This window comes from Cydia amplana, chromosome 3, assembly GCF_948474715.1.
Source record: "Cydia amplana chromosome 3, ilCydAmpl1.1, whole genome shotgun sequence".
NCBI classification, from domain to species: domain Eukaryota; kingdom Metazoa; phylum Arthropoda; class Insecta; order Lepidoptera; family Tortricidae; genus Cydia; species Cydia amplana.
In genome coordinates, this window is record NC_086071.1 from 16,006,699 (window position 1) to 16,023,037 (window position 16,339).

The 16,339-nt window shown below is 37.9% G+C and overlaps 2 long non-coding RNA genes across 2 annotated transcripts in view; one reads left to right on the top strand and one right to left on the bottom strand.

The window, feature by feature from the left end:
- Positions 1–16,339, bottom strand: part of LOC134662859 (uncharacterized) — a 320,585-nt gene that overhangs the window by 239,204 nt on the left and 65,042 nt on the right. The window lies entirely within an intron of this gene.
- Positions 10,034–16,339, top strand: part of LOC134662851 (uncharacterized) — a 29,343-nt gene continuing 23,037 nt past the window's right edge. Inside the window, exons 1-2 of the long non-coding RNA XR_010098084.1 lie at positions 10,034–10,109; positions 10,735–10,838. This is a non-coding gene — a long non-coding RNA (uncharacterized LOC134662851). The remainder of the gene's footprint in view (positions 10,110–10,734; positions 10,839–16,339) is intronic.

A 16,339-nucleotide genomic window follows, 5' to 3' on the forward strand; every position in this document is an offset into this window, starting at 1 on the left:
TCAAAAAGAATTTATACTTACTATAAGTAAGATTGTACAGTAACAATTGGACAACAGTTTAAGTAATGTTTGACTGAAATTTGTTTTATTTTTTGGTAGTCAGATCTTAGCCAGTATATATCTTTTTGTTTGTTATTTATTTATTTAAACTTTATTGCACAAATGGCAGGCTTCTTCGTGTTTTTCTTCAACAAGGTATATTATGAAACTGTGGAATTATGCCTGTGAAACAAATAAATAATACGCCCAACAACTAAAGACATGAGTCATGACCATCTACGATGACGTACCAAATGAAATTTATTACCTTATATAGAAAACCTCTACTGGGCACTAAATATGAAGGTACCTAAATCCAAAGTCAACAAAATTTAGTAATGTGTTTTAAGTTCAACTTAAAACACATTACTAAATTTTGTCCTCCTCCATAATCATAAAGCTAGTTAAGACAAGGACACCGGACGGTAATCTTTGGGGTGTAAAATTTGCACGATTATCCCGGAAAACTTACTTTATGGCTCTTCCCGAGTCTATGGTAACTGGATCAGACCGGTTGTTCAACTTTTCACAGAGTTGATTAAATAAATATCAGCTAGTTAAATCTGCAACCGGGAACGGGCTCAATTGACTTCCAGTATATTCAAACAACAAAAGCTATGGGTATCTAAATACCATTATTTAGATACCCATAGCTTTTGTTGTTTGAATATACTGGAAGTCAATTGCGCCCGTTCCCGGTTGCAGATTAAATCCATATTTACAGCATAAAATAAAACGACAAAATAAAAATGGCCATGAGCGCAATTTAGCAAAAACTGATCTTTTCTGTCCGAAATACATAATGAAGTACAGAAAATCTTTAGCACACTGGGTTACATTGTAAACAAGCGATCAAATAATTGTTTACCTATCAATTTCAAAAAGCTTAAGAAGTCATACAAGATGATATTCAAATGGGTTAGAATGTGAGTAGATAATCTTAAGAAAGACCACATTCAACATTTAAATAGCCACATCCAGCCATCCATTTGCAAGAATAAGATCGTGTGTAACTACCCCCTGTTTGCGGCCATGTTTATCGCCCATTAGAGCAAGAAAACCCCGCACAGTAATGAAAACAGAGTGGACGGCTCATTATTACTAGATAATCTGAGCAGGGAACTTACAAGGGCTTTAGGTCTGATTTGTGAGGTAAATGTAAAGTTCGTTAAAGTGGTAAAGTTGTGTTATAGTGGCAGGAAAGGCGAAAGGAAGAGACAATTTGGATTTAAGCAATGTAGATCTCTTATAGTAGAATATAGCTGAAAATATTAGTCAAATGGTTTGGGTCGGCAACGCATAAGTGGTTTTTCCGATGTTGCTTATGTCCATGGGTGAGACCGCTTCCCATTAGTCCGTTCGTTTGCTAACTATCACATAAAATCATAGATCCAGCTAAAAAAACAACCTTCAAAAAGCGCATTGTGGTTGACATGGTAGATGAAGAACGGGTGAGGATGTCCACCAGAACATCCACCGACCCCTTGGGTAATAAGAGTAGGTAGGTACCTACCTTTAGTAAAGAAGGCCTGCCAGGGATCTTCACAGGCGCCTATTATTAGGACGGCGAGAAATCGTGCAGAAAGGAGAGCCTTGGGTGCATAAAACAACGACCTAATGTGATCGTGACCCGCAGTAAGTTATGAAGAAATGACGTAGAAGAAGAAAAAGAAGACCAAGGTGCGGCAAAAACTTTTTATTGGAGATGCTTTACTTGGCTCAACTAAAATAGTGTCAATGAATCACGAATCGGTGTGCGGCGCCGTGACGAGCCACGTGATAGGTCACTATTAGAAGAGGTAGGTATCTATCTATCCACAATCTATGAATGTCCCGGTCGGCCTGGTGCATTCATCATAGATCTAGCTGTGCAATGTTTGTACGATTGCAAAATGTTATAATAAAAAATAAATCCAGTTGGTTCGTAATAATTCAAAGTACTTACCAACAAATTCTATAAATAAATACTACCTCTCTTCTTCCTCGCGTTGTCCCGGCATTTTGCCACGGCTCATGGGAGCCTGGGGTCCGCTTGGCAACTAATCCCTGTAATTGGCGTGGGCACTAGTTTTTACGAAAGCGACTGCCATCTGACCTTCCAACCCAGAGGGTAAACTAGGCCCGTATTTGGGATTAGTCCGGTTTCCTCACGATGTTTTCCTTCACCGAAAAGCGACTGGTAAATATGAAATGATATTTCATACATAAGTTCCGAAAAACTCATTGGTACGAGCCGGGGTTGGAACCCGCGACCTCCGGATTCCAAGTCGCACGCTCTTACCGCTAGGCCACCAGCGCTTCTATAAATAAATACTACCTATGGGGACAATTTTACACAAATCAACCTAGCCCCACAGGACGTTCAAAAAGGCTTGTGTTGTCGCTACTAGACTACGATATATATAATGGAGAGATTTATAGATAAGTATTATTTACATAGAAAACATCCATAACTCAGAAACAAATATTAAAAATAAAGTTCCTTACAGGGTCAATACCGACCGACTAGTCAAAATTTGACCACTTAGTCAGCCAACCATCCCTTTTAACCACAAAAGGCCTTCAATTACATCCAAACAAAAAGCTAGAATAAACTAGAACCCGACTCACTTAGCCACAATCTTATCAGCAATAATCCAGGCTAAATGCTAGGTCTAACTCTGAAATGCGAGCCGGCTTAGCCTGGCTTTAGCGTTGTTTGCGTTCATTTCTATTTCTAAATTGTAATTATTTCGGTTGTGTGAAAGCATACCTATGGAGTTTTTGGTCGTAATATATATATGTATGTAATGTCTTGTGTAGAACTTGAAGCCACACCCACTGGACCACTAGTACAGTGCTCTGCTCTAAGCTAACACGACCGTACAGCGAATATTTCCACCATATATGATGCTTACTTACTTATGAGCCATTAGAGAGGCTCTAGCGACATCTACCGTAAGAGTCTTACACTTCTTAAACGCATTACCACCACGTAGGTAGGTTATAGGTTTTTAAGTTTTTATTTATTAAATTTTATTTATGTTGTGCACTAACACTAATTTTAAGTACATTATCTTGATACTAACATAATATGGGACTTGTCCTGAAATAAATGTTATTAATTCATTCATTACTGTTGCAGCAGAAACGATGTAAGAGTCACAGGTTAGTTCCACTTGAGACTGTTAGTTACCTTACTTTTAAATTATAAATAGTATAAATAAATACTCACGTTTTCACTCAGGTACCACTCATTTAATAGTATTTTATGCAACCGTTGTTTAAGAGAGGTCAAAAAAGGCGAGTGGCGTGAGTAACAATTTGAGGCGAAGCCGAAAATTGTTAATAAAGACGCCACGAGTATTTTTTGACTCTGTTAAACAACGTTGCATACAATACTTTTTCTACGACCAAGCACTTACTTTGAAATAAAATTGTAAATTTAACAAATATTTTTAATTCAAGAAGTAGCAAAAATAGAGGGTACGGGCGGGAAAAGAATGAATGAATGAATTAAATTAAAAAAAATGTCTATGGTTCACTTATTTGTCAGAGATGACATTTTAAATAAGGTTGGCAACACTGTATTTCATTCAATATTTTTTAAATGGTCATTACACGAAGTATTGTAAAATCGCCAAAAAGATACTGCGTGTATGCACACATTCTTTTTTGGGGCATAGACTAAAGACTTGTCTTGACAACTATAAGGTAGGGTTTTAAAGGTGTGTGCACGACCCTTTAAATGACAAATAAAAGTACGGGAGTAGAAAAAACAATTTTCTTCAGAATATTTTAAGCCTTTAATTTGATAATAACTTCTCTCGAATTTGTCTCCAAGTCTTATGTCTATTTTGCGGATACAACTTCGTTCCCCGGTATCCTCAGCACGGGGAATTATAAAGTCGCAACAACTCGGTGCAGCACGCCAGATGTCGCCACCGGCCGAAGAAACAAACACACAAAGTTGTGGGCTTATTAAATTTTGGTGTATAATTTTGAATATATTTCTGGTCTGTTAAAATTGACACGATATTTTAAGGCTGGATACCGAAAACTAAACACGGCTGTCTTTTAAACAAGAATCAAACTTAGATCTCTGAGGCCTGTTTTATGAAATCTTTTAACTTGTATAGAGGAATAGTAGATTGTTAACCAAGGATTGAAAGGCAGTCATTTCTGAACCTTCGTTGGGCGAGTTAAACGAACACTTGACCGGTTTTTATTATATTGCAGTAGGTAACCTGCATGCAGCATTAAATCAGATGTAGGTCATACGTTGCTCGGAAAAGTGCAGTTTTTAACGTAATTAGCGAGTTCACAAACCAAGCTTTTACTGCAGCCAACTTCATCGTTTTCGTAAAAAAATACTTCCATGAGATTAGACTAAAGTTGGATAAATTTAAAAAAGATAAGTACCTAAGTTGGATAAAGTTGGATAGTTAGAAATCTGGATTAGAGTCAACAGGAGCGTTGATAGCCGAGCGGTAAGGCATGCGGTTACCAAACCAGAGGTCTTGCGTTCGTACCATGGCTCGTTACTTTATGTATTTCAAATATTAATAAATAAATAAATACTAGCGGTGGCGACGCTAGCGATGATAGTGGTGATAGCGGTGGTGGCCGAGTAAATATGACGTCCGACTTTCAATCCGGAGGTCGCGGGTTCAAATCTTGGCTCGTACCAATGTGTTTTTACTTATGAACGTACTTATGTGTGTAACTGTATATATTTACCACTACCATTTCGGTGAAGAAAAACATCGTGAGGAAACCTGCATACATCTGCGATCAAATTCAAAGGTGTATGTGAAGTCCCCAATCCGCATTGGGCTAGCGTGGGGACTATATAGCCCAAGCCCTCTCGCGCCTATGCCCAGCAGTTGGAATGTACTCATGTAGCCTGAAATTATTATTAATAATTATTATATTAATAAATTGATTGAGAAAAAATCCGTTTTCGGTTATTGGTAAAAAAAATCTTTATACTTAACTTCAGTTTTTTATTTAATTACTGACAGCCATATTCCAACTTTAAGATACGTCAAATAACTATTAGATATCTATTAGACATCACCAAGATATGTCAGTGTAAAACAAGTGTCAAAAGTAACGTTTCTTCAAACAAAAACGTCACTTTTGACACTGACATATTTTGGTCATGTCTAATAGATATCTAGTTCAAAATCCGAATCGGGCCCCGAATGAGTTCGGCGAATTCTATGTTTCAGTGTGTAGTGTGTATGTGTGTCGCAATCTGAATGATATTATACTGCCCATGAACAGCCACGTTACCAAGTGACAGATGACAGATGTTGTGTCAGCAGCGACTGTTAATTATAATTTAATCTGTCTTATTAGCGTGTGACGTCACGCAGCATAATAATACGCTAATCGGATTAGTTCCGCGGTTGCAGGCAGGTATAGGGTTAAGATATATCTAAAGTCAATAGGATACGTAGTCATGGTTAAGACGAAACAGGAGCTGAGATTTAAATATTTTAGGTAAATATACCCGTCTCGCTAATGGAAGCGGCTGCTAAAACTATTGCGATAAGGACAAGGCGAAAAATCCTGCGTAAAAATCTCAAAAATCGAGGTTTCGTACTCGACTGTTTCCTCCTCCAAAACTTAATCAATCGTAACCAAATTTGGAAATCTAAATGATTATGAAATTATCTATGACGAACTGTTTTTCTTTTTTGACTAATTGATATCAGTTTTGAATACCACGCCTCTGATTGCGGCATAGTAAATTAGGCCATTTTGGCCATTTTTAAAGGGCTCTAGCGCCTTAAAAAACAAAAATATCAAAAAAAGCAAAACGGTCCGACACAGATATTGACAATATTAATCTATGTTGAAAAAATCATTGCTCTAGCTTCAAAACCCACGGAGGAAACAGTAGCGTACGTTTGTATGGAGAAATGACCACTCCTGTTGGCTCTTAAGGCGATTGTATTTATTTAGCTAAATAATGTTTATAATATATATACCTACCTACTTTTTTATTTTGTACTTTTTAGTACAAAGGTAAGTTTTTAAAGTTATGCAATAAATAAATTACTTAATTGTCCTTATTTTCATAATTGTTTAGAAGCAAAATTCATCTGATTTCATCTTTGTAACAAACATCTGTGATAAACATACAAATAAATGGCCTTACCAGGATTTGAACCCGGGACCTTTGCTTCGCAGGCACTACCGGCTAGGCGAGGAGGTCGTTAATTCATATTTAATATTTAAGTTTAAATAATATATCAATATATATTGCACGAAATTCATTCCAAATGGATTTGAAATATACTTCCACCTTCAAAGCAAATTATCAATACATAAAAAGTGTTGCTATCTCGCAAGTTGACTTTTGCCTCATCATGTATTTACGTGGAATTACCCTACTTATGAACGCAGCAAAAACTAAACTAGAATTCATACCTATATATGCCGAATTGTGCAAAATGACTGTAACCTGGAATATCTTTTTTCAATAGTGCAAAGCTGGTTTTCAGAATAAACCAAGCAAGAATTCGGCCAAACGAAATAGAACATCATAAAAAATTCAAACGGACCTTTTCGAAACCCGAAGGAATTCCTCATTACGCCCGAGACCCGTTTTCAACCATTTTCTTTTTAATCAATCGTAACTGGCAAAGACACGTCGCTTTTCAGCCGGGACGCAATTAAAAATTGCTTTGTACGCGGTCCGCGCGTGTGTCCCGGCCTTTACAAGATTAACGCGCGAAACCGACTGCAGGAGCGTCGCCTTAATTAAATTTTAAATTTCGAACATTCACGCTGGCGACGCGAAAGGATTGTGACGTCAACGTCCTTTTTTTTTGTCAAATAGGATGTTGAACCAGTAGTCGTTAAACGAGAATGTGTATGTGAACAAAAAAAAGTAATATGTAATGGCAGATAGATTTCTGTATCTAATCCTGGGCTACCCAGGCAATAAAAACTGATAATGATCTTTAGACCGTTTCTTTTATTTTTTGCCATTTTTATTTATGGTGACCTTTTTTGCCAGTTTTGTGTTATTTCTACTCAGAATCACGAGCTTTTTTGATTCTAATAGGGTAAAAAATGTCCCAGAGTTTTTTCCTATTAGGTTACCATTTCTACACATACCTACTTTGTATGGTGGTACCAAAAAGGAATGTTTGAAAAATGTATGGAAATTTTAGGACACTTTTTTCTCCTATAAGGATGAAAAGGGCTCGTGATTGAAGCAGTAGTAACCTGAGTAGAAATAACATAAAAAATCCCAAACTTGAAAAAATAGTGTAGGGGACAACAAAAAAAAAAGCGGCCAAGTGCGAGTCGGACTCGCCCATGAAGGGTTCCGTATTTAGGCGATTTATGACGTATAAAAAAAACTACTTACTAGATCTCGTTCAAACCAATTTTCGGTGGAAGTTTACATGGTAATGTACATCATATATTTTTTTTAGTTTTATCATTCTCTTATTTTAGAAGTTACAGGGGGGGGGACACACATTTTACCACTTTGGAAGTGTCTCTCGCGCAAACTATTCAGTTTAGAAAAAAATGATATTAGGAACCTCAATATCATTTTTGAAGACCTATCCATAGATACCCCACACGTATGGGTTTGATGAAAAAAAAATTTTTGAGTTTCAGTTCGAAGTATGGGGAACCCCAAAAATTTATTGTTTTTTTTCTATTCTTGTGTGAAAATCTTAATGCGGTTCACAGAATACATCTACTTACCAAGTTTCAACAGTATAGTTCTTATAGTTTCGGAGAAAAGTGGCTGTGACATACGGACGGACAGACAGACGGACAGACGGACAGACGGACAGACGGACAGACAGACAGACATGACGAATCTATAAGGGTTCCGTTTTTTTCCATTTGGCTACGGAACCCTAAAAACGCCCTTATACGATTATAATGTATTTATATATTAAAATAAATCTAGCAAAGAAAAAAGATCTTGTGGAGCCTGTGGTGCCACTTGCACCATTCAATAACCCGGGGTTAACCGGTTAAACCTGGAGTTACCATGGTTACCAGTACAATTTGACACTGGATTAATGGTTTAACCGGTTAACCCCGGGTTAGTGGGATGGTGCAAGTGGCTCTAAGTGATTAACGGCGCGATTCGGGAAATGAATTAGACATTAACTAGATACGATATAGTAAAGATATGTGACGTCCCACGAGAAAAGGTACCTATGGCGGTTGGCGCTTACGCTATTATTAACGCCGGTCCAACATTATTGCGGCGCTATGCGACGTAAGCGCCAGCCGCCATAAGGTACCTTTTGCCGTGGAACGCGTCACATATCTTTACTATTTCATACCTAGTGAATCTCTAATTCATTTCCCGAATTGCGGCGCCAGCCGCCATAGGGTACCTTTTTCCGTAGAACGTCACATATCTTTACTATATCGTATCTAGTTAATCTCTAATTCATTTCCCGAATCGAGCCGTTTGTAGTCTAAAACGCGCGGCAAATGATCTCGTGGCTATAATATTATATGGGTCCGGTCCGACGCGCACGAGTTCAAATTGACAGTATTTGGCGATTAAGCATTTATCACGACGATCCCGACAAATCAAAAGCTCAGGTAATGATAGTGTACGTGAAACAATGAGACAATGCTGACAAGTTCGATTGGGTTATGGAGAAGGGGTTCAGTAGGTCATTCTTCGAGAATATGTCTGTGGTTGCGTCTAATTGCCACGACTCTTTTCACATATTTTGTATGGGTCGCGACAATAAGACCGCAGACATATTTTTATAGAAAGACCCCAGTAACAATTATTTCCTTCAGGAAATTGGTGGGATGACTGCAAAATAATTTTTCGAAGAATTTTTTATTGAAATCTTGTCACCAGGTCAAAGTATTTTTCATATTTCATAATGTAAGTAGGTATACCTACATTGTATATACTCGCAGTTCTTCTCTTTATTATCACCCACAAAAGCCTTTGTATGGTTTATTATTAATTAGATTTTATGTATTTCTTTTTTTAGACTTAGTAAATTTATCCTAAATTTATCCTAGTCGCGCTGGTGGCCTAGCGGTAAGAGCGTGCGACTTGCAATCCGGAGGTCGCGGGTTCGAACCCCGGCTCGTACCAATGAGTTTTTCGGAACTTATGTACGAAATATCATTTGATATTTACCAGTCGCTTTTCGGTGAAGGAAAACATCGTGAGGAAACCGGACTAATCCCAATACGGGCCTAGTTTACCCTCTGGGTTGGAAGGTCAGATGGCAGTCGCTTTCGTAAAAACTAGTGCCCACGCCAATTACTGGGATTAGTTGCCAAGCGGACCCCAGGCTCCTATGAGCCGTGGCAAAATGCCGGGACAACGCGAGGAAGATGATGAGTAAATTTATCCTATAGTTTATCCGAGGCCTTTCTAAAGGCCTTCTATTTTAAGTTCCAAAGTTTTTTATCTGGGTTCATCTAGAGTTGCACCACGCACAATTGACAGACTCATTAACGTAGCTACGCAGAATACTATGAATTTTTCCATACAATAAATTTTACCGAACATTTTTACGATGACAGACCGTTCAATCCAACTGGCTCTAATCTAAGATTATGTATGTAAGTCACTTTATTGCAGATTAAATGTTAATTTTATTCTACCGCGGAACCCTCGAAGATCATGGGCGGTGGTCGGCGGCCTGCAATTTGCGGCGACTTATTTTAATACTGCAACAATCGCCCGCCATTCTTTCTGCTTCAGAGATTATTGTATACGTGCCTGTGTTGCTGAGAAGAGTGTCTTATACACGATCTCGTTCCTGGCTTGATCACACGGGCTGGAAATATTGTCGTGGAGTTATTGCATATTTCCGAATATTGTCGCGAGAATGAAATCTTTAGGTCCCTTTTTATTTCGTCCTACCAATAGGTAGGACGTAGTACTCGTAAATAAGTCATTAAGTTTTTTTTTAACTTCACTGCGCCGTATGTTGATCATTATTTTATAGAATGATCCACGAGGCCAGAGATCGAATGGTATTTATCGTTTTTATTAGGGTTCCGTAGCCAAATGGCAAAAAACGGAACCCTTATAGATTCGTCATGTCCGTCTGTCTGTCTGTCTGTCTGTCCGTCCGTATGTCACAGCCACATTTCTCCGAAACTATAAGAACTATACTGTTGAAACTTGGTAAGTAGATGTATTCTGTGAACCGCATTAAGATTTTCACACAAAAATAGAAAAAAAATTTTTTGGGTGTTCCCCATACTTAAAACTGAAACTCAAAATTTTTTTTTCATCAAACCCATACGTGTGGGGTATCTATGGATAGGTCTTCAAAAATGATATTGAGGTTTCTAATATCATTTTATTCTAAACTGAATAGTTTGCGCGAGAGACACTTCCAAAGTGGTAAAATGTGTGTGTCCCCCCCCCCTGTAACTTCTAAAATAAGAGAATGATAAAACTAAAAAAAATATATGATGTACATTACCATGTAAACTTCCACCGAAAATTGGTTTGAACGAGATCTAGTAAGTAGTTTTTTTTTTATACGTCATAAATCGCCTAAATACGGAACCCTTCATGGGCGAGTCCGACTCGCACTTGGCCGCTTTTTATTTCGTCCTACCAATAGGTAGGACGTAGTACTCGTAAATAAGTCTTTAAGTTGTTTTTTTTTTAACTTCACTGCGCCGTATGTTGATCATTATTTTATAGAATGATCCACGAGGCCAGAGATCGAATGGTATTTATCGTTTTTATTAGGGTTCCGTAGCCAAATGGCAAAAAACGGAACCCTTATAGATTCGTCATGTCCGTCTGTCTGTCTGTCTGTCTGTCCGTCCGTATGTCACAGCCACATTTCTCCGAAACTATAAGAACTATACTGTTGAAACTTGGTAAGTAGATGTATTCTGTGAACCGCATTAAGATTTTCACACGAAAATAGAAAAAAAATAATAACTTTTGGGGGTTCCCCATACTTAGAACTGAAACTCAAATTTTTTTTTTCATCAAACCCATACGTGTGGCGTACCTATGGAGAGGTCTTCAAAAATGATATTGAGGTTTCTAATATCATTTTTTTCTAAACTGAATAGTTTGCGCGAGAGACACTTCCAAAATGGTAAAATGTGTGTCCCCCCCCCCTGTAACTTCTAAAATAAGAGAATGATAAAACTAAAAAAAATATATGATGTACATTACCATGCAAACTTCCACCGAAAATTGGTTGGAACGAGATCTAATAAGTAGTTTTTTTTTTAATACGTCATAAATCCCCTAAATACGGAACCCTTCATGGGCGAGTCCGACTCGCACTTGGCCGCTTTTTTACAAAATTATTTTGGCAAAGAGTAAAGTTAAGTGTAAAATTTTAAAATATGTTAAATAGAATTTGGCGCAGCTTGTGATGACGTAGGCCGCGCATTTATCATAATATAGGGGGCGCTGGCACAATGGCGATTTGCGAGCGAGTTGAAAGCGAGGCGAACGCGCAACTATATCGCAGCGAACACGCCAAATGTGGCGCACGCTCTTAGGGCTCATTTAGACGGTGCGAGAACTCGCATGCGTATTATACACTTGACCGGTCGGCTGAATTGATGTAACCTCTGAAATGGTCCGCAATGTAACTAAAATCGTATACGAGTTCGCGCGCCGTCTAAATGAGCCCTTATACTCGCGGTGCGCGCACCACATTTATTTTCGAAATTTGCGAGTGTCTTGGGTACAATAGATAGTTGGTTTATTAGAAACTTTTGAATCTCACAGTAGAAGCGATTGACATACTGTAGCTAACTAATAAAAGTTTCACTCTAAGCTGCAAGGAGCTCTACGCATCGGATCGGCAAGCCTCTTGTTCTACTGAGCCTTAGTATTTTTAAAGCAACGACGTTGCCTGCGGTCCATATCAGAAGAGACTAGTAATTTGTTTGACTGTCGTGATTTTACCTCTCTACAAGGTTCAACAAAAATAGTGGCGATGCGTTTAAGGGCATATTCGGTATCATGTTCTGATTATGACAAAGTGGAAGAAAGTATTTTTAAACGAGAAAAAAAAATTGTAGATAAAACTTCTTTAGCGGTGCTGTGTACTTTTTGAGGTGGGGAAAAAATGTTAAACTCGCAAGAGGTAAGATTCGTAAGACGTAAGACTGACACGTGACCTGATCGAACAATGTCATTGAGTTTTTCTTTATTGATTTAAATGCCATCTAGTGAGTTTCCCTCTAACTGGTATTAATATAACTAGAGTACTAACAGTGATGTGCTTAGGGGTTTCAAGTAATGCGACCAAATAACGCTCATACATAGTGCTGCAGACATTTTGCAGTAGTAATTGAGTTTTCACTTCAGCCGGCACTCCCTGAGTGCAACCCGTTGTTTTTTTCTCTAGGAGTTAGGTCGTCCGAGTCGGACTTTTCCTAATCAGAATCAGAACTCTTCTTTGTCCAACCCATTTCTCAGTTCAGCTCGAGTTGGGCCTCCTCGTAAGTCGTAAGTCTGCGCCAGGACGATCTATCCTGGGTTGTCTGTGTGGTCAGGTTTTGTCCTCATCTCTTTTTCGACATTGGACCACCATGTTGCTGGTCTTCTGTTTATATTAGAATGACATCTAACTGATATCATTCAAATATGTGCATTTCGCTCGGACGTGTCCGCACATTATATTCGCGCGAACAAGACGCATAACTAAATAATATTATTTAAATGACATTCTAAAGTCAGTGTACATTCGAATTAGCCTGTGTGGCCGCTTGTCACTTGAACCACCGTAACGTTACTATCTCAATGTATGGCAGACGGCGTCTGAGAGGCAATCAATGTCTGAGTGCTGAGAGAAAAGATATTGTACTCGGCGAGATTTGTCTGTTTATCTGCGCTAATGTAGTCTGCACCTTTGAGAATAGAATACATATCAGGCAAATATTTTTATACGACCTACGACCTCTGGGCTAGAATGTAGGATGACTCACGCTCGACCGGGCCGGGGCCGGGCGCTTCGTTTCTATGGAAAACACCACGTGATCACTGATCAAAGGTCACAGTAAATTACATGTCGGACGCCTCGGCCCGGGCCCGGCCCGGTCTAGAGTGAGTCATTCTTTACTTAGTGGCTATTTTACATAGGTACACCTCAAGGCGTGGCCACTAACCTACTTTTAGAATTTAATGGCAAATGTATGAACTCGTAATTAACACTAATCAATGTGTAAATACCCTAATATGATGGCCAGCCACACACACCCTGCAGCCACACTTAGCCGTATTTTTTTAGCCGTATTGACTTATATATTAAGATGAAAATAGCCGAGCGCTCCGAAACCGCCTTTACAAACTTAGTCTACATATTTCTCTCTGGATAATATTCTTGGTATCTGTATCGAAAAAAATCAAACGAAGGGATAGGGAAGAGATAAACTTAGCTATGATTAAAATTCATCAAACTGTGTAAAAATATTTTCTATAATATTTATATCCAGTGATGAATATGAGGAGTACGTTTGTATGTAGAAGCGCTCGTCCTCGTTCTTCTTAATGAGTTAAGTGCATTTAGTAATTCCGAACTATTGGTATTTCCAAAAATTAATCAATATTCCATCATATGCCATCTATATTTACCAATTCCTAGACATAGTCGCTATTTTTAGACAGACAAACAATTAAATAAACATGGAATATTAAAAAAGCTTAAAAATAATAATATAAACTATATACATAAACTGTAAGGTGTATTCGGATATTTCCGAATGAACGAATAGTGGCGGATAATTCCGAAAGCTGACACTTACTACAACGGAATATGAGTGATTTTACAATGATTTTCGGAATTACCCGATTTTCGGAATTACCCGAATAAACCTTATAGATAAACTTAAAATAAACGCCCTAATAATAAAACACGGCTTCCAAATCACTGCCGATGAGCAGACATCCTACATTCAGTTTTTACACACTCAGTGAAATTATATCAAAGCCATTTTGTAATTCAATTCTTGTAAATTACTAAAAGTAATATTTCTAATAGAAACAAAGGCATACTCTATCCTTGTTCCTGCTGTCAGGTACCCCTTAAAAGTTGTCCCTCATTTGTGATTAGTAACTTCCACCAGTGATTGCGACGCATTGATTTATTGCCGAAAACTCCAACTTCTGCTCCTTAGGGGGTGTCTTAGTAAAGCTGAATAAAATACCTATTTGTTGGAATTATTGGATCGGTTTAAAATTAGTTTAAAAGCATTTTACATCTTCTGGAGTTAATGGTGAGTTTGAATTTAAGGTTCCGTCACACAGGCGCGTTTTCCGGGCGGGGCGTGAGTGGGGCGCGCCGCTATTACCTTTAAAACGCTCACGCCCCGCCCGAAAAACGCGCCTGTGTGACGGAAACTTTAAGGAGGCTAAAACAGACCGAAGAATGGATATAGAGATCTTTTAATTCAAAGTTGTTTGAAGGACAAGTTATCAAAATCTTCGTCACTCTAATACAATTCTTATGGCTCCTCTACACGATGGGCCAGCGCCGGCCACTCCAAGGGACGCATTTATGCGTTAGAGGGAGCAAGTGATATTGCTATCTCATTCTACCGCATGGCTCCGTCCCTTGGAGTGGCCGGCGCTGGCCCATCGTGTAGAGGAGCCATTAAATTAGGCATAGCGAGAACAGATAAACATAAACATGATAATAGAAAATTGTAAATACCTCTTTGAACAAATTTAATAAGAGTGACACAATAATACTATTTGTTTAAGTAATTTATTCACTATTTACCTTGTGATCACCATGGATATTTATTTTATGTACAGTCCAACTCAAAATGATGAGCAACACGAGACAAAATGCAAGAATGATCTTTTTATCTGGATGTAGGTACATTTATAAGGTAGGGTGTTCATGTTTAGTTAATTTTGTAACTTTTGCAATGTTTTTTATAATTATGACCTTGACCTTATAATATACAAAAACTCAATAGTTTGAACATCTTATACAATTATTGTTGTTACTGTAGAGGATAAACCTAGAGGTAAGTATTTAAAATTTAATTCGATTCACATAATTTATCAAGTTGTAATTTTTCTTATTTTATGTACTTACCTACAAAATATCATTCTATCATCATCCTTACATCTGTTACATAAATATTATATTCGTTACTTTATATCTATCTAGTATCGAATGTACCTGTAACTTCCATAGCCGATACAGAGTTTCCTGCGATAGGGCACGTTCGCGATCTCGCGATTCGCACCTTTGTCCCGTCTAATATTGTGACAAAGAACTTTCTTTCTTGTTAGGGGAACTATGATAGGATCGCAGAAATGCCAAAACTTGTATATTGTCTAATCATTTCTAATGAGCACAAGTTTGCGTCTGTATTTTTCTTTCACTTTAGAGTCTTTAGACGAATCTCCTGATCAGATCGCCTTTGATATTATAGTTTCCAGTGCAGAGTATATTATCTACGATAGATTAACCTTGAGCGAGCTAAAAGACGATAACTCATCATAATAATCTGTAGAAATAGACATATAAGTAATTCCTTTGGTGTGAAATAAGAAACTATAATATGGTAAGAGACTACAGAAAGGACAGCAGGCCATGGGTTCAAGGATTAGTTATAGAAGAGTCAATACCAGGAACCACCTACGTGGTAGATGTAGAAGGGTTAAAGTGGAAGCGCCACATTAATCAGATGTTAAGTTGTGCTGATGAACTAGAAGAGTTATGTTAGTTTAAGTTTTTTCAAAAATAAGTGAAGGAGAGTGTGAGGAACGAAACGTCCTATCGCTCTGTGACATACCTAGACTACGCCGACTGTCATTGTAACCTAACTGTAAAAACGAGTATGTTGAATTAAACCTAATTAATTAATTTAGACTCTTTATTTCAATATATGATAATTACCTCTTATTTTTTCTTATAAGCTACACAACACCAAAATGGATGCCACTCAGCCTATCTGATATACGATAAGATTTTTAGCCACGGGGCATGTTTTCAGGGGTAATTGACAAAACCTTAGCCTTAAAATACTTAGTATCTCCTCTGGCTTACCAAATATCTATCTAATAGCACCTGCATTTTTCTCACTAAAATTTGTAAATCTGGGGTTACATCAGTGTTCCTGCCAAGTCGAGCAAAATAAATATTTATTATACTGGCTGTTTAGTAAAAAACATTATCATCAACATTCTAGATCGTAACGGAACCTTCACTGGTTACCATCAGTTCCAAAAATAACTCTAGCTCCAGTGCTGATGTCGGACAAAAAGTTAACACTTCCAATTTCGGAGTTTAGTTTTTGGCTTTTTTCCAGAGACAATGGATGTCCCTTTAAGGGC